Here is a 19,211-nt window from a genome sequence, read left to right as displayed (position 1 = left end):
AAGTTTATACATGAAGAAATTAAGAATGGCAGCAAGGTTCAAGTATATGTCAGTTCTCTCTGGACACTAATTCATTTACATTTTAATTCTAGAAGATGAAACTAGTGCTAAAATTTGGGTCAGAATTTTTGAGAGCCTAAATTTCATGTGGCAAGTGCTTATTCTGGCTCTAGGCATTTCCTTCAAACCAAGCCAGAGCCCTGCGAGGTACCAACAGGCTGACGGTTTCCTCTAACCTGCCACTATCTAGTGAAATGTGAGGAGAGGTGTTCCTGTTTGTTGCCAATCTCCTGTTTACCAGAAACATCACCACACCACTTTCCTTAAGCTGTAAAACAAAATCCATGAGGTTACTGTTTTAGAAGGGATAAAAAGGTTTCTGGTATTTGTTTTGCTTGGTTTTGTTTTATAAACAAGGGCATAAAGTTGATTTCTGATGTGGATTTGGGAGAGGTAGTTTGAATAAGAACTTGGAAAGGTTCCTTTGGGTATCCTTTTCTGGCCATCAAGACATGGATGTGCATTTCTTAAAATTCTCACACATTACATCTTTCAGCCTGGAGACCCTCCAAAAAAACCCTGAGAGGCAATGTCACACTGTGAGAGGGAAACAGACCTTCCCTCTTTCACTGGCCACTGTGAGGGGCCCTGAGTCTGTTTTTAGCAAAGTGACAGGACAGTCTTGCTGTGGCATTGTCCCTTGAAGGGAAAGGGGGTTTTGATTGTGCTACATACCAATATCCAGGAATGATCAGGGGAAGAGGAACTGGTGGCTGCTTAATCAGGAGAGTTATAAAGTACTTGACTTGGAAAATAGCTGGTTTTCAAGAATGATATCTCAACCCAGTTATGCTTACTTAGACCTTTGAAATAACAGAGCCTTATTGAGACAATCCTTTGGCAACAGGAAAATCAGGAGAGCAAAAGTAAGCCACTTGGGTGAGCTCTGGCTCCTTTAGAGCAAAAGAAGGGTAGATCCCCATTAGCAAACACCACTTTTGCCAGGGACCTTTGCAACATGCTGTACCTGCCCCAGCTTTCTTCCGTTTGATAAGGACTTTGTTGTCTCTTTACAAACTTTTTATCAATACTTGAAATGATAATGCAGTTTGCTGTTCCAGGACAGTGGCATATTTTCCTAGTGGTCTGGTTTTTAAAAATAAATAAGGCTTGCCCTAACTGCTGTGGCTCAGTGGGTTGAGTGTTGCCAGTTCAAATCCTGGTCAGGGCACATTCTTGTGTTGCTGGCCAGATCCCTGGTTAGGGATGTGTGAGAGGCAACCCACAGATGTGTCTCTCATACAGTGATGTTTCTCTCCCTCTCTTTCTCCCTCCCTTCTTCTTTCTCTGAAAATAAATAAATAAAATCTTTTAAAAATAAAATAGGGAGTTTCCAGCTGAGCCCACAACTGCCAGCAGCTGACAGAGTGTGGGAGTCCAGCCACCACCTGCATGCCTGCAGTAGCGTATGGAAGATGCTACAGGGAGGTCGAGTGCGGGGGCTGGATCCATGCAGTATCTTCTAAAATTTTTCTTTGAGACTTCAGTCAAGACAGAGGTGCAGGTAAACATGGCTTGCCTCCTCACACAACCAGAGCAAAAACTACAACTAGACTACAAAATAAATATCACCCAGAATCATCAGAAAATTGAGCTGTATGGAAGTCTGACAATCAAGGAATTAGAGTCCAGATTCATCCAGATGAGTAGGAGTGGGGACATGGAGAGATGTGGAGATGTATAATGGAGGGTCCCACACCCACATGTGGTAGATAAAAATTGGGAGGGATACCTTGGGAACAAGGGATCCCAGCCCCACACCAAGCCACCCAGACCAGGGTTCCAGCACCAGGAGGGTAAGTCCCCATAACTTCTGGCTGTAAAAATCACTGGAGCTTGGGGGTGGGGGTGTGGAAGAAACTGAGATTCTCAGAAGTCTCCTTTTGAAGGCTGGCAATGGACTTTGGACTTATGTAGACTCATTCCCTCTGGGCTTTAGCATCAGGGAAACAACTGGAAGGGCACCAGTGGCATACAGGGAGAAACTGAAGTGACTGGCATGAGGGTGAGAGCTGAGAGACAGCTTCCTCTTGGACAAAGCTTCATAGGCCAGGCAGTAGCATTGTAGCATTGTCCCCTCCCTGTGCCTACCCCCATAGATAGCCACAGAAGGGCTTGCCCCACCCTGGAGGTTAACTAAGGCTCCACACATCCAACTTACCAGTGTGTTTTTTTAATAGGCCACACTACTAAGACAGGGAGTCAAAGCAGCTCTACCTAATACACAGAAACAAACACAGAGAGGCTGCCATAATGAGGAGACAAAGAAATATGACCCAAATAAAAGAACAGAATAAAACTCCAGAAAAAGAACTAAATGAGATAAGCAATCTTTCAGATACAGAGTTCAAAACACTGGTTATCAGAATGCTCAAGGAACTCATTGGGTACTTCAACAACATAAATAAGACCCAGGACAAAATGAAGGTTACACCTAGTAGAAAAAAGAACAATTTATCTATTTTAAAAATAATTTTATTAAACCAACAGTGGAGGGGATGAAGCTGAAAATCAAATAAATGGTTTGGAATATAAGGAAGAAAAAAACATTCAATTAGAACAGCAAGAAGAAAAAAAAGAATCCAAAAAAACTGAGGATAGGCTAAGGAGCCTCTGGGACATCTTCAAAGGTACAAACATTCAAATCACAGGGGTGCTGGAAGGAGAAGAGAAAGAGCAAGAAATTGAAAACTTATTTGAAAAAATAATGAAAGAAAACCTCCCTAATTTGGTGAAGCAAATAGACATACAAGTCCAGGAACCATGAAGAAGCATAACGAATCCCCAAAAAAGAAAGACCCAAAGAGGACCACACCAAGAAACATCATACTTAAAATGCGGAAGGTTAAAGATAAAGAGAAAATTTTAAAAGCAGCAAGAGAAAGGCAGATAGTTACCTAAAAAGGAGTTCCCATAAGATTGTCAGATGATTTCTGAAAAGAAACTTTGCAAGGTAGAAGGGACTGGCAAGAAGTATTCAAAATGATGAAAAGCAAGGATCAATAACCTCGATTACTCTATCTAGCAAAGCTATCATTTAGAATGGAAGTGCAGATAAAGTGCTTCCAGACAAGGTAAAGCTAAAGAAATTCATCATCACGAAGCCATTATTACATGAAATGTTAAAGGGAATTATATAAGAAATAGAAGAACAAAACTATGAACATTAAAATGGCCATAAGTCACAACTATGAATATTTGAATCTAAAAAAAGTAAATAACCAAACAGAAATACAGTCATAGGTATAGAGTTCATTTGGAGGGTTATCAGTTGGAGAGGAAAAGGGGAAAGTTGAGGGGAAAGTACAGGGATTAAGAAGTACAAATTGGTAGGTATAAAATAGACAGGGGGTTGTTAGGAACAGTATAGGATGTGGAGTAACCAAAGAATTTATGTGCATGACCCATGGACATTAGCAGTGATGTGGGGATAGCTTGAGGGAGTGGAGGGGATGCTGTTTAGAGGGGAGCAAAGGGAAAAATCAGGACAATTGTAATAGCATAAGTGATAAAATATTTTTTAAAAAAATCTTGAAAAGCAAATATGGCTTAATTTTTCTTAAAAAAACAGCAAAAACAAAAAACAAACTGGAGGAAAATAAAGAAATCCTCAGAATAACAGAATGATATGGTTATGTTTTAAGAACAGAGAAGCCAAACTGAAAGCCCATTGTGGCCAAAGGTACAACTATTTGAACAGTAAAATAACATAATGGTGTTTTAAAACTTAAAAGTATAAAGTATCCATGAGTCCAAACTGGTATGTGTTTGAATGAGTAAATAAATTGCTGGGAGAGACCAGAAAAATCCTCAATATAGATTTCCTAACAATTTATGTAGTGATTCCACCTTGATGGAGGTATAGTTCCCCACCCCTCTAGTGGGTGGTGCCTCGTGACTTCTAAAGAATGCAACCTACAGAGAGGAAAGGGGTCAGGCGATGAGTAACTTCACAGTGGGTGCCTGGGTATGCACTACCTCAGACAAGTGATCCAGGCTGTCATCAGTGATGCGTTGATAGCATGTTCCCTTGATGAGATGGGATAAGAATGGCAAACACTTTATTTTTGTGGTCTTTATCCCAAAAATACAAACTCCATTTTTATGAGAAAAATATCACAGAAACCCAGACTGAAGGATCTTCTACTGTGTCCTCTAAACTGCCAAGGTTATCACAAACAAGGCAAGTCATTTATAATGTGGAGGAGCCAAAGGAGACACGACCACCAAATGTGATGTATTTGGATGGTATTTTGAACAGGAAAAAAAAAAAGATTACTTAAAAATTTTAGGGGAGGGATGGATGGATGGGCTGGGATGGGAGTAAAGGGCAGAAAACTGTACTTGAACAACGATTAAAATAAAAAAAATTTAAAACAAAAACAAGGAAATATAAATGAAGTATGGATTTCATTTAATAATATATCAAAATTATATTATTACTTATGACAAATCTGTTAGTAATATAAATGTTAACAGTAAGGTAAATTGGGTGCAGAGTATGCAGGATTTTTTTCTATCCTTGCAACTTTTCTGTGAATTTAAAGCTACTCTAAATTAAAATACTTATTTTAAAAAATTCAGTGCATAATCATAGCAGGAGAATGGTGAGAACATAGGAAAATAAATCATTGAACTTTGTGATAGAAAAATAGAAATGGCTCAATTAGTACAGAGGAGAAAATATATTGAATAAAAAATGAACAGAGCTCCAGGACTCTGTTACAACAAAATCTCTTAAATTTGTGCCTTTAAGAGCCCCATAAGAAAAGGCTAAAAATAATTTCAAACAAATGGTTGAAAATTTCCCAAATTTGGCTCAAGACATAAGCCCATGGATTTAAGAAGCTGGGCAAACTCCATACAGGATAAACCTAAAGGAATTCATTTGAAGAACTCCTTGACTTTCAAACTCCTGAAACTAAAGACAAAGAAGGTATCTTAAAAGTAACAAGAAAAATAATACTTTACTTATAAGGAAAAGAACAATTTGAATACATTCATGAATTGAGTTTATTGTAGACAGTATAATAGTTGGGTCATTTTTTAAACCAAGTGTCAGGGTTCTATAGATGGGAAATAAGTCATGTTGCTTAAAAATGTCATTTAAATACTCTGTATTTTAATTTTTCATCTGCTTGTTCTACCAATTATCGAGAAAGTGCTGTTATCATCCAGTTGTAATTGTACATTTGACTATTCAGTGTTAACAAGTTTGCTTTGTGTATTTCGAAGTAGTGTTAAAAGATGGAAAAACATTTAGGATTGTTTTGTCCTCTTGATGAATTATTGTGCAGTGTTTCTTCTTTATTCCAAAAAATATTCCTTTCTTTTGAATTTCACTTCAATATCAGTATAGCCACTCATACGTTCTCTTTATTATATTTGCATGTTATCTTTTTTGTTCTTGTTACTTGTAACTCTTCTGTGTCTTTATATTTCAAGTGGATTTCTTGTAGACATCATATACTTGGGTCTTGACTTTATCCAGTCTATTAATCTCTGTCTTTATTGCAATGATTAGACTATTTTAATGCTGTTATTGATATGATTGTGTTTAAATGTAACATGTCCCTATTTGCCCGATGTGTTTTTTTCATTTTTTCTACTTTTGCTGTTTCCTTCTGATTAATTGTATATTTTTAGTGATCCCATTGCATTTATATTAGTGGCTTATTAGCTGTGCTCTGTTCTTTGTGTGGTTCCTTTAGCATTTACAGCACACATCTTTGACTTATCACAGTTTACTTTCAAACAGTTTGCTTTGTGTATTTCGAAGTAGTGTTAATATATCTCACAATATATGCTTACTCACAATACTGCTTACTTTTGAGGTACCACTTCACACCAGTCAGAATGGCCATCATAAACAAATCAACAAATGTTGGAGAGGTTGTGGAGAAAAGGGAACCCTAGTGCACTATTGGTGGGAATGCAGACTGGTGCTTCCACTGTCAAAAACAGAATGGAATTTCCTCAGAAAACTAAAAATGGAACTGCCTTTTGACCCAGCAGTTCCACTGCTGGGATTATACCCTATGAATCCTGACACACCAATTCAAAAGAACCTATGCACCCTCATGTTCATAGCAGCACAATTTGTAATCGCCAAGTGCTGGAAGCAACCTAAGTGCCCATCAGTAAATGAGTGGATCAAAAAACTGGTACATTTACACAGTGGAATACTATGCAGCAGAAAGAAAGAAGGAATTCCTACCCTACCTGACAGCATGGATGGAACTGCATTATACCAAGCAAAATAAGCCAGGCAGTGAAAGACAAGTACCATATGATCTCACCTATAAGTGAACCTAATCAACAAAACAAACAAGCAAGCAAAATATAACCAGAGACATTGAAATAAAGAACAAACTGACAGTAACCAGAGAGGAGAGGGGGGAAGGGATAATGGGGGAAAGAAGGGGAAGGGCCATTAAGGAATGTGTTATAAAGTAGACATGGACAAAGCCAAAGGGGGTAGGTCCTAGGGTGGAAGGTGGGGATGGGTGCGTCGGGGGAGGGGCCATTTTTGGGTGAAAATCGAGACAACTGTACTTGAAAAACAATAAAAACAAAAAATCATAATATATTTTCATTTTTTACCTCTCATCTTTTATGGTGATATCATGTATCATAAATCTCACAATATATTTAGTTTTGAAACATAATTTACTGAGCCCATGCCACAGCCACCAGGCCTAGAACTAGCAGAGATGTGGAGGGCAAGGCGCTGTTTGGGGGGCGGACAGGTGTGGGGCAAGTTACCCCTGGGAGGGGAGAGCAGAGCAGGGAAGGAGAGACTTTGAGTGGCATAGAGGCAAGAGGGAGGATTGTTAACTAGAGCAACCCCACGGTCTCAAGAGACCGTGGAATGCCTTCAGGAGTTCTCTGAACATCATAAACTGAACCTGAATGAACAGTGAGAGAAGGACCAGTTTACTGGCCTCACCCTGATTGTCAATGATTGCTATTTAAGGCCCACAAGTCTGTTTTGGTTGCTTGCAGTATGGTTTTCTACAAATTCTTTCAGGAGTTACTCGGGAACTTTTGGTGGAGATTTTTTACTACCACAAGGTGTTAGTAAAATGGCCTTTAGTCATTTAATTGAGTTCACATATACAGCAAAATTAATGATACAGGGAGGAGAAGAAGCCAATGGTGTGTGGAAAGCAGCAGAGTTTCTACAAATGCTAGAAGCTATATAAAAGCTCTTGAAGTCGGGAACAAATACAACTGTGCTCCACTAGCCGAAAATACCACAGGAAAAAATGGGGCAAAAAACTGAAAGATTGCAGAAACTTCAAATGTTATCACAGAATCATTGCCATCTGTAGAAATAGAACCTGCTGAAATTGAGGTGGAAGTTGTGGAAGGCACAATCGAAGTGGAAGATGAAGGCATGGAAATGTCAGAGGATGTGGCTTCTGCCACACAGTCCATAAAGTACATTCAGGGCATGGGCTCCTCTGATGATTCTGCTCTAGCACTGTTGGCAGATAATGCCAGCAAGTACTGTCCAGGTGATAGGAAAGGGCAGATTAAAGAAGATGGCTGTGTATCTGACCCCACAAGCAATACTTCCCACAGGTGGAAGGTATTGAAATTATGAAATTTCAGCTGTGACATGTGAGGGGCTTGTTTCATTGTGAGAAATGTAACCATTTAAATGTTTTACCATTTTAAGGATCACATGAAATCACAGTCCACTGGGAGTTTGAAGTGTGAAATATGCAATATACGGTATCTTTGGGAGAGTGCATGGAAACAACATCTCCATTGTTACCCTCTTGAAGATGGTGGGGTTAGTAAGACGCAAAGAACTGGGGGAAAAATTCACATGTTTATTCTATGAGAAACACTTTGACTACTGTGGACATTTTAAAGAGCATCTTTGAAAACATACAGGTAGTTAGCATATACCTTGTGTTAAAAAGTATGTTTTTTCCAAATCACTTTATGTCTAAATTTCCGAGTCTTTTTAAAGTCAGTACCACAGAAACCATCTCCTGTATTTTCAGAGTACACATTGCCTTTATAATATTAGTTTGTTGGAATACTGATGCTTTAAAAGTAAAATCAGTATCAATTTTGAAAGTAATAATCACTCCTGTGTCTTGCCAGTTTTTATATTTTTTAAAGAAATATGTTAAAGTAGAGTTTGTGATTATTTCCTAAGGGTCATCAGTTATAAAACTTTAATTATATTGAAACTTCAGTGTTACTATTTTTACACTTCCTGTCTTATGTTAACATATTACATAGATGAGTACATTTATAAGCAATCCTGGATATTTTCCTGCCTTGGTATACCTTTGGTCATCTGTTTTGGCCTGGTAGACAGTATATGTCCATCTCCCTCCCACCTCTCCATGGCAAACATGTCAGGAATGGTGGTCAGCCAGGGACATGAGAAGGATAAGGTCTTAATCTTGGGAGCTATCCCGGGCTCAAGGGAGATGTCCCAGGGACTCTACCTTAGGGCCTGTGGTCCTTACAGTTCTGCCTCTGTCCCCTTTGCTTCCTTTTCCCCTGTCAGATTCCCTGTGTTGCTCCCACTCCTTAAGCATTCTTTGCAAGATCTCCTTGTGCCAGATATAGGAACTACCACCAATTACTATTTTAAGGATGAATGCTGGGTAGTCTGTGGACCCACTATAACAAAAGTGTAGGGGTGGTAGTTACTACAATGAACTGTGTCAGATGTCTGGACACTTGTTTTCAAGTCCTTGTGTGTGATTCTTAAAGCTGTTTAGAGTATTAATACAGTGAGTATAGGAGAGCTATCCCACGCGTTCAATATCTTTCTCTTTGATGCTGGAGTTTAGAAAGCTTTTTTTTTTAAAGATTTTATTTATTTATCTTTAGAGAAAGGAGAGGGTGGGAGAAAGAGAGGGAGGGAAACATTGATGCCCGAGAGAGGCATTGATTGTTGGCTTCTCATACATCCCCAACTAGGGACCTCGCCATCAACCCAGGCAGTGCTCTGACTGGGAATTGAACCAGCGACCTTTCCATTTGCAGGGGTATGCCCAATCCACTGAACCACACCAGTTATGGTGACTTTGAAGAACTTTGGATGAAATGTTTTCATAAATCCTTCACTGTTTAGAGTGGCTTGCTATACACTACTTGAAGCTTAGAAACCAGATAGGTTGAAATAATGTGGTATCCCTTAATATTCAGATTATGTTATTAATAGGAACTGAATAAATATGCCAATAACAAGGGAATCTCATACTTAGGGCTCAGTATAGATTTAAGAAGCATTTTTCCCTCTTTTTAAAATATGGTTGACATTCGGTATTATTTTGTATTAGTTTCAGGTGTATAGCATAGTGGTTAGACATTTATGTAATTTACAAAGTGATCCCTCCAGTAAATCCTAGCACCCACCTGACTCCACACATAGTTATTACAGTATTATTGACTATATGCCCTATGCTGTATTTTTCATCCCTGTGACTACTTTGTAACTACCGATTTGTACTTCTCAATCCCTTCACCTTTCTCACCAAGTCTTGCATTCTGCCTCCCATCTGGCAACCATCAGTTTGTTCTCTATGTGATTGTTTCTGTTTTGTTCTTTATTTTGTTCTTTAGAGTCCACATTTGAGTGACATGGTGTTTGTCTTTCTCTGTATGACTTACTTCATTTAGTATAATACCCTCTTGGTCCATCCATGCTGTCACAAATGGTAAGATTTCATTCTTTTTTATGGCTGAGTAATACTTCATTATATATACATGTAATACAGCCTTTTTATCCAATTGTCTGGTGATAAACACTTAGATTGCATCCATAGTTTGGCTATTGTAAATAAAGCTGGTTCCATGTGTACTGAAAAGAATGTATATTTTGCTTTGGGGTGAAATGCTCCAAAAATGTCAATTAAATGCAACTGGTCTAATGTGTCCAAAAAACGACCCCCATAATTTATCATTTGTTCAGAGCTTTGAAAATTAGAAAAATATTTTTATCCTCATGTTTCCAGGTTATCATGCTCTTTATTTCTACATAGAAATCCATTCCTACCTGGTGGCATTTTTCTTCTGTCTGATGAATTTATTTATCTTTTCCTGTAATATTTGTCAGTTAGTGATAAATACTTTCAGGTTGTGTTTGTCAGAAAATGTATTATATTTGCTAGATATAGAAATCTAGGTTGACTTTTGTTTTCTTTCAGTACTTTAACGCTCTCAGTTCATTGTCTTCTGCCTACTGTATATTTTTTCTGACCAGAAGTAGGCATTCATTCTTATCTTTGTTCCTCTCTGCATATTATGTCTTTTATGCCTACTTAAGATTTTTTCCTTGTCAGTGGTTTTCAGCAATTTAATTATAATGTACCTTGATGTGGTTTTCTTTATGTTTCTTGGCATTCATGTAATTTCTTAGATGTCAAGGTATACACATGTTGTCAAAATTTGAACATTGATCTTTATTTCTTCAAATGTTTTTTTCTTCCTCCTTTGTTTCTTTTGAAGTGCTACTTATGCCACATGTGTTATATAACTTGGTATTATCCCACAGGTCACAGATAATTCTGCTTATTATTTCCTAATCCTTTTTCACTTTGGGTTTTTTCTTTTATAGTTTTAACTTATTATAGATTAACTGTGCCTTAAAGTTATCAATCTGTCTTATGTCATCTATCCTTCCTTATGTTGTATCTATACTTTTATTAATCCTATTGAGTGTTTGATTACTTGTTTTATGGTAGGTTTGTTTTCTGATGTGAACACTGGCCTGCAGTGTCTGCGGCGTTATGGATGAGAGGAGATACACTCACAGAGACTATTGAGTCCTGTGAAGGAAAAGGGACGGCATGGCTACTCTCACAAGAGGAGAATGCCCCAACCCTTGCCTTGACAGGTTTTTATTGGCTTTCAATTTGCACAGGAATATAGGTAAAGCTCGTTAATCATTGTCAGGCAGTAAGGATCAAAGAATAGATAGTATACAGAGAACTACAAGGGCTTATTCTGAGTCAGGGTCTGTTAGCTAAAGGGCTATAAAACTTTGGGAAACAAACTCACTTCCTGCTTAGACCCTTATCATTTAATTGAGCAAAGCAGATTTCACAGTAGTTTATGTATTCTTTCTTAGGCCTGATCACCCCGGGGAACCCACCCGTTCTAGCACAGGGCTGTACCACCCTTTGCCATTGTTTCAGGCTTAAGTCAGGCAGGGGAAGTAAGGCAGCTAAGAGATTGGGAGACATCTCACAGACAGAATGTGGACTCAGGCTATGTCAAAGCTGAGGGATGAGGGTCCATCACCCCCTTTTGCTATATCCGCCAAGTCCTTCCCTGGGGCCTCTCTGTGATTGTGCCTGTCTTAGGTCATTCCTCCCTTGAGGAATCTTACCTGTCATTGGCTATCTGATCAAGCACTGGGGGCCAGGCAGAGTGAAGAAAAAGGAGCAGAAGCGGTGCTCCTGCCAGGGAGATAAGCTTTGTCTCCTTAGTGGCTTATGATCCGAAGGCCGCTCACTCAGCCTGAGCAATGGGGCGGTGGGGGGGTAGGCGGTTACAGTTTCTGAAACCAGGCAGGGTGGTTTCCAACAGTTTTCAGATATTTTTTATATTTAAAATTTTAATTTGGAACTTTTAAAAAAATTCCCTTTTTCTTCTCATCATGTTCATGTTTCTCTTTTTAATCTCAAACATATATATTCACTGTTTTAATGACCTTGATTATTAACTTTATGTGTGCCATTTCTTACTCTGTTGCTACTTACTGATTTTTCACCTTGATAAGAGTTGTATGTCCCTACTTGTGTTCATTCTTAGTAATTTTTGTTAAGTGTTGGATACTATGAATTTTATAACCTCTTATCATATTATTTTAAGTTTTCAGGGACATTTTCTAGAATGTAGCTAAGTTATTTGCAAGTAATTTGATCCTTTCAAGGTTTGCTTTGTTATGTGAGATGTAGAGCTCACTGTAGTCTCGGACTAATTTGGCATCTTTAGTACAGCAATAAATACCCTTCTGGTTATTCTCCTTAGTTGGCCAAAAATTAGGAAGTTTTTCTACCTTGCTTCATGGGAATAGACACTTTCTACCTCTGTGCAGGCTTTGGTGATTTTCAGCCTACTCTTTTTCATTGGCCTTTCCCCACCTGCCAGTGTGTTTCTTACAGGCTTGTACAAGTTAGTACTCAGGAGACCTTTCTGCAGGTCTCCAAGACTCTTCATCAGTACATCTCTCTTCTCCGGTATTTCATCCTACAAATTTTAGTTGCCATGGCTGCCTTAAAGTCCATTTCTATTTCCTCATCTTTCTGAGTCAGCTGGGCTCTGTTCAGACTCTTTTTGTGTTATGGGTTGGAAACTCTCAGCTTTAAGCAGTGATAATCATAGAGTTCACTTAATTTATTTCTCTATTCTCAAGTATCCTTGTCTGCACTGCTTGTTGTCTAGAGTCTAAAAGCCAATTTATGTAATTTGTATGGTTTTTTAGGTGTCTGATATGGAGGGTTAAGTCAGTTTCTTTTACTCTGTTATAGCCACATTTCAAAGTCTGTATGAAAACTTTTGCTCAAAACACAGAAATGGACCATTTTAGTTTTTATTTTATTAAAGATTTTATTTATTTATTTTTAGACAGATGGGAAGGGGTGTGGAGAGAGGGAGAGAAATGTTGATGTCCAAGAGAAACATCCATCAGTTGCCTCTCCCACACCCCCGTCTGGGGACCTGGCCCACAACCTAGGCATGTGCCCTGACTGGGAATCAAACAAGCAAGCTTTCGGTTTGCAGGATGATGCCCAACCCACTGAGCTACACCAGTCAGGGGGAAATTGGCCATTTTAGAATAGGCTTCAGATTAAAGAGTTTAAGGAAAATGACCTATTATGAGTATAAGAAAATGGGTTTTTTGGTAACTTTCCCCCCCAAAACTTTCTTGTGAATGCACTCAGTGTGCCACTTCTGAAGCTGTACCTTCCTTCACATTCAAAAACAGTGAAACCTATGCAGCTAACTCAAATGCTAAATTATTCTACAGGGTACTGCTTCACCAAACCAGAATTGATCTTCGTGTTAGAACTAGGAGAAGATCCATGGTTACTAGAGGAAGAATTGCTAAGCAGAAGCTCCCCAGGTAAGTTATTGAATACCGGCAGAAGGCATCCAGGAAAATTAGATCAGTTACAAGTGAGCAGTTTGAATTGCTCTCTAGCACTCTCATTTTAGAGAACTTTACATTTGGAACTTTAGAAATAATAGGTCTGACATGTTAGGTAGATAGCCAACAAAGGGAATGGATTATAAGCATGTTAATATTCTCATCTATAAAAGATAAGAGCTAAGTATACCATTTGAAGCTGAAAAATAAGTAATGGATCTGTATTAACAGTAAAAAGAAAAACTAAGAAAGGTCAATAAAGCAGCTAAAATTGGAAGTAAAGAGATCAGAAGAGAGAAAGGAGGTGATTTTATCATCATATAATAATTGCTCAATACCATCTAAATAGATAATTAAGGAATTACATAATGTAATTAGAAAGATAACTATTGGAGCAAAGCACAACCTTCATAATTGTTAAAAGTTATGTACATTTGACAGAGCAAAGAATACAGACCTGTTACTAGAAAAGTTTCCTATAAAGCTGTATCAAGGGTCTCCTGGGCTCATTGGACCTGAAGGGACCTCAAGGGTCTATCAGGTTCATTGAGTCTCTAGGAAGACTAAGCATATCGTCATACTCATAGCTAAGATTTATACAGTGAGATGATACAAAGCAAAATCAGCAAAGAGAAAGGTGCATGGGGTAAAATCTAGAGGAAACCAGGCACAAGCTTTGAAGACCCCTGGCCATGAATTGTAACAACGCATGTGAAATGTTCTCTATCTCGAAAATTCAGTAGGGACAAGGTACTTGGGAACCATCTAGAAATCTAAGTTTTCAGATGTCAGCCAAAGGTTAATCTTCCAAGCAGGCCTTTGTCAGGATATCAGTCTCCTGCCTGCTGTGTTAACTCTTTTCTGCACTAAAAGTCTGCAAACATACTCTATAACATAGAGTAAAACAAATATATCTGTCACATCACTGATGTAAATGTATTAAGTTCACCTGTTAAGAGAAATGCTATCAGATTATCAAAGAGATACACCTAAAATATAATTCAGAAAGTTTGAAATACAATCCTAAATTAAAACAATAAACATAGAAATAACTCAGTATATATTTATGCTGAATATATAAGGTTCATTTCAGGTCAAAAAGGACAGTTGCTTAAAAGGATAACTTTTAAAGGAAATATAAAAGTTTTCATTATTACTGTGCCAAATAAATTATCAAGAGCCATAAAACAGAAAACTCCAAGAGTTGTAAGGAGAAATAGGAACACATTCAATATGACAGACCTTGCTATTCCTCTCTGATTTCATACCACAGCCAGTAGACTCGAGAATACTGCTGAGCGTGACCAGCAAAACCTAAAACATTTACTCTCTGACCTTTTACAGAAAAGTTGACCAACCTCTGGTCTAGAAACTATAACTAGCATATTTTATAGAATTAATCTATTATGTGTCTTTCAAAAATCTATTCTGAAAACAAAGAATAAATCTCATTTTAAATGATCTTGGAACATTGACAAAAATCTAAAGGTATTTTAGACAAATCTTGATACATTTCACAAAGTAGAGGTATTATTTTTCAATAACACTTAATTGCAGACATAAAAATTAAAATTCTTCTATCTTAAAATCAATAATGCATGCATATCTTTTTATAAAAACCTATTTTATCAAAGAGTAAATCAATATTTTACAATATCCAGAATTTTTAAAATATATTTTATTGATTATGCTATTACAGTTGCCCCATTTTTTTTCTCCCCTTTATTGCCCTCTGCCCTGTGCCTGGCCTTCTACCATCATTCCCCCACCCTAGTTCATGTCCAGAGATCATACATACAAGTTCTTTGGCTTTGCCATTTCCCATACTATTCTAAACCTCCTCCTGTCTATTTTGTACCTACCATCTATGCTTCTTTTTTTTTTTTATTGTTGAATCAAGTACAGTTGTCTGCAGTTTCCCCCAGGACCCCTCCCCCACCCCAGGCATCCCCACCTCCTTTCCCTGATTCCACCCTTCCTTGGTTATATCCATGTGTCCTTTATAGCTGTTACTGAAATCCCTTCCTCCTCTTCCCCCATCTAGGCTTCTTATTCCCTGTACATTTAACCCCATTCTCCCCCTTCCCTCTCCCCGCTGATAACCCTCCATGTGGTCTCCATTTCTGTGATTCTATTCTGTTCTAGTTTGCTTAGTTTGTTATTGTTTTTGATTTTTAGGTTCTGTTGTTGATAGTTGCCACTTCGTTGTCATTTTACTGTTCATATTTTTGATCATCTTCTTTTTCTTAGGTAAGTCCCTTTAACATTTCTTATAATAAGGGCTTGGTGAGGATGAACTCCTTTAACTTGACCTTATCGGGGAAGCATTTTATCTGCCCTTCCATTCTAAATGATAGCTCTGCTGGATAGAGTAATCTTGGATGTAGTTCCTTGCCTTTCACGACTTAGAATACTTCTTTCCAGTCCCTTCTTGCCTGTAAGGTTTCTTTTGAAAAATTAGCTGATAGCCTCATGAGAACTGCTTTGTAGGTAACTGTCTCTTTTTCTCTTGATGCTTTTAAGATTTTCTCCTTATTTTTAATCTTGGATAATGTAATTATGATGTGGCTTGGTGTGTGCTTCCTTGGTCCAACTTCTTTGGGACTCTCTGAGCTTCCTGGACTTCCTAGAAGTCTATTTCCTTTGCCAGATTGGGGAAGTTCTCCTTCATTATTTTTTCAAACAGGTTTTCAATTTCTTGCTCTTCCTCTTCCCCTTCTGGCACCACTATGAGTCGGATGTTGGAACATTTAAAGTTGTCCTGGAGGTTCCTAAGCCTCTTCTCGTTTTTTTGAATTTTTGTTTCTTCATTCTGTTCTGGTTGAATGTTTATTTCCTCCTTGTGCTCCAAATTGTTGATTTGAGTTCTGGTTTCCTTCCCTTGACTCTTGGTTCCCTGTGCATTTCTCTTCATTTCACTTTACATAGGCTTCACTTCTTCCTCTATTTTGCCACCATATTCAACCACTTCTGTGAAAATCCTGACTACTAGTGTTTTGAACTGTGCATCTGATAGGTTGGCTATCTCTTCATTGCTTAGTTCTGTTTTTGGAGCCTTGATTTGTTCTTTCATTTGGGCCATATTTCTTCATCTGAGCCTGCCTATTACGTTGTAAGGGGTGGAGCCTTAGGTATTCACCAGGGTGGGACAACCTACCTAGGTGTGTTACGGCACTGTATGTGGGGGAGGGGTCCAAGCTGGAACAGTGCCACTTGATTAACTCTCTTCTGGCTTTCAGTCACTTTCTGCACTACCCACAAGCAAATTGGGCCCTTCTGGTGCTGATTCCTGGGTAGTGGGTTTGTGTATATTCTGGCACCCTGTGGGTCTCTCTAATAAACTCTCCTATGAGGCTGGGAGTTTCTGCTGCTGCCTCAACCCCCACAGGTTTTTTCAGTCAAAGGCTTTGAGGCTTTATTTCTCTGCACTGGAACCCTGGGTTGCATGGTCTATCTTGTTCCCCAGTTGTACCTCCTGGATGATCCACATGTAAATATGGGACCACCCACTCTGCCAGCTGCCACCTTGCCCGATCCACCAGCCTCTGCCTTGCTGAGTGTCCTATCTACCCTAGCTCCCTGTCTCTGCCTGGATGGATGTTTCTTCTTTAACTCCTTGGTTGTCGGACTTCCATACAGTTCTATTTTCTGGCAGTTCTGGTTATTTTTTGTTTTTTAAATATGTTGTTGTCCCTTTGTAGTTGAGCAAGGAAGCAAAGTGTATTTACCTATGTTCCCATCATGGCTGGAAGTCCAGAATTTTTTTTAATTGAAACATATGTGTCAGAACCTTTGGGCTATAGATAAAGCAGTGCTTAGAGAAAATTTTCAGTCTCATATACTATTTTAAAAAGAAGAAAGTTAAAAAAACCAGGAAACTAAAGAGTCAACTACATAGTTGGGCATGTAAGTCTCATTCCATAGGGAATATGTTGAATATCATAAAGTAATTTTAATTTTCTCAGTTTTATAAAAATCCCAACTTGATGAACTCTCAGAGAAGAGCCCAGAATGCCAAGGCAAACAGTTGTGGGAAGTTTTATTTACCAACAAATCATTGACTACAGAGCAAGAAAGTTCAGGAAAACCATGTAATATGGACGTAAACATTTATCCTGTAAGAATGATATCTGGTAAATTTGACACTACAGGGCCTCCTTACTTGCACCCCAGCTCATTGACCCCTCATTGTCAATATTCAAGAAAGAAGACTCATGAGATTAATGTAGGTGAGAAAGGGACCCTCAGTATTAAGGATGGCAGAACTAATACTGGAAAGAAATCTTTTGTTTACAGTAAAAATGTAAAAGCCTTTGATTATAAAGAGGAAGTTATTCAGCATCAGACAATTCAGACTTTGTGGCAAGGTTTTGAATGTAATGAATGTGGAAAATCTTCCCTTGAAAAGACTGCTGTTGTTACATCTAATAAATACCACCCAAAAGTGCAATTTTATCAACTTAATACATTTGGGGAAAACCAATATAATAAATCAATCCTTATAGTCTCTCAGAGCTATTATCCAGAGGAGAAGAGCCACTGTGAGTTTAATGGATATGAATGTACTGAAAACAAAAATAAATTTCAATAGAATCACTCAAAAAACTGACACAGAAATCTTTCAGCCAAAAAGCGCACATTAGAGAACACCAGGATATTCATAAAGGGATGACACCTTTTGAATATGGAAAGAAATTCAGCCATAATTCAGCCCCCTTGGTGCATTAGAGAACTCACACAACAAACCCACCCTCTGATTGTGACGCATCTATAGAGACATTGGGTTACCAATCAACGTTCAGTATACATCAGGGAACTCACATAACAGTGAAACCCACTGAGTGTAATGAATGTGAAAAATCCTGTTGTATGAATTCACATGTAGCCCAGCCTCAGAAAAGTCACACAGGGGAGAAATGCTATGAATGTCACAAATGTAGGAAAGCTTTCAGTGAAAAATCATACCTCTGAAAACATCAGAGAACTCACACAGGAGAGAAACCCTATAAATGTGATGGGTGCGAGAAATCTTTCAGTGCAAAGTCTGGCCTAAGAATACATCAGAGAACTCACACAGGGGAGAAACCATTTGAATGTGATGAATGTGGGAAAACTTTTAATTATAAGTCAATCCTTATAGTACACGAGAGAACTCACACAGGGGAGAAACTTTTTGAATGTAATGAATGTGAGAAATCTTTCAGCCATATGTGAGGCCTAAGGAATCATCGGAGAACTCACACAGGGTAAAGACCATATAAATGTGATGAATGTGGGAAGGTTTTCAAACTGAAGTCAGGTCTAAGAAAACATCATAGAACTCACACAGGGGAGAAGCCCTATAAATGTAATCAGTGTGGGAAAGCTTTTGGTCAGAAGTCACAACTCAGAAGGTGTCATAGAATCCACACAGGAGAGAAACCATACAAATGTAATCATTGGAGGGAAACTTCCAGCCAGAAATCAAACCTTAGAGTACATCACAGGACTCACACTGGGGAGAAACCCTATAAATGTGATGAGTGTGGAAAAACTTTCAGGCAGAAATCTAATCTAAGGGGACATCAGAGAACTCAACACAGGAGAGAAACCCTATGAATGTAATGACTGTGGAAAAGCTTTCAGTGAGAAGTCAGCCCTAAGAAAACATCAAAGAATTCCCCCAGGAGAGAAACCCTATAAATACAACCACTGTGGAGAGGCTTTCAGCCAGAAATCAAACCTCAGAGTACATCAGAGAACTCACACGGGGGAGAAACCCTATAAATTTAATAAATGTGGGAAAACTTTCAGCCAGAAATCAAGCCTTAGGGAACATCAGAGAGCCCACACAGGGAACTAAACATATGAATATAAAGAATAGGGAGAAACCAAGTAGGGAGGAAATAAAATCTCACAATACAAAAGAGATCAAATTGGAGAGAACCCCTATGAATATAATGAACACTTGAAAGTTCCTCTGTAACTTACCAACCTTCACTAAACATCAGCGAACTTACACAGGAGATAAAGTCTTAGA

The 19,211-nt window shown here is 38.4% G+C and overlaps 1 pseudogene; it reads left to right on the top strand.

Moving 5' to 3' along the window:
* The first annotated feature begins 25 nt into the window (after nt 1–25).
* LOC123819442 lies at nt 26–18,406 on the top strand (annotated as a pseudogene).
* Nucleotides 18,407–19,211: the final 805 nt, after the last annotated feature.

The sequence above is a fragment of the Phyllostomus hastatus genome, unplaced genomic scaffold (genome assembly GCF_019186645.2).
Source record: "Phyllostomus hastatus isolate PE091 unplaced genomic scaffold, TTU_PhHast_1.1 phas_contig_312, whole genome shotgun sequence".
NCBI classification, from domain to species: Eukaryota; Metazoa; Chordata; class Mammalia; order Chiroptera; family Phyllostomidae; genus Phyllostomus; species Phyllostomus hastatus.
The sequence above is the reverse complement of the archived record's forward strand: the minus strand, read 5'-3'. Positions and strand labels throughout refer to the sequence as shown.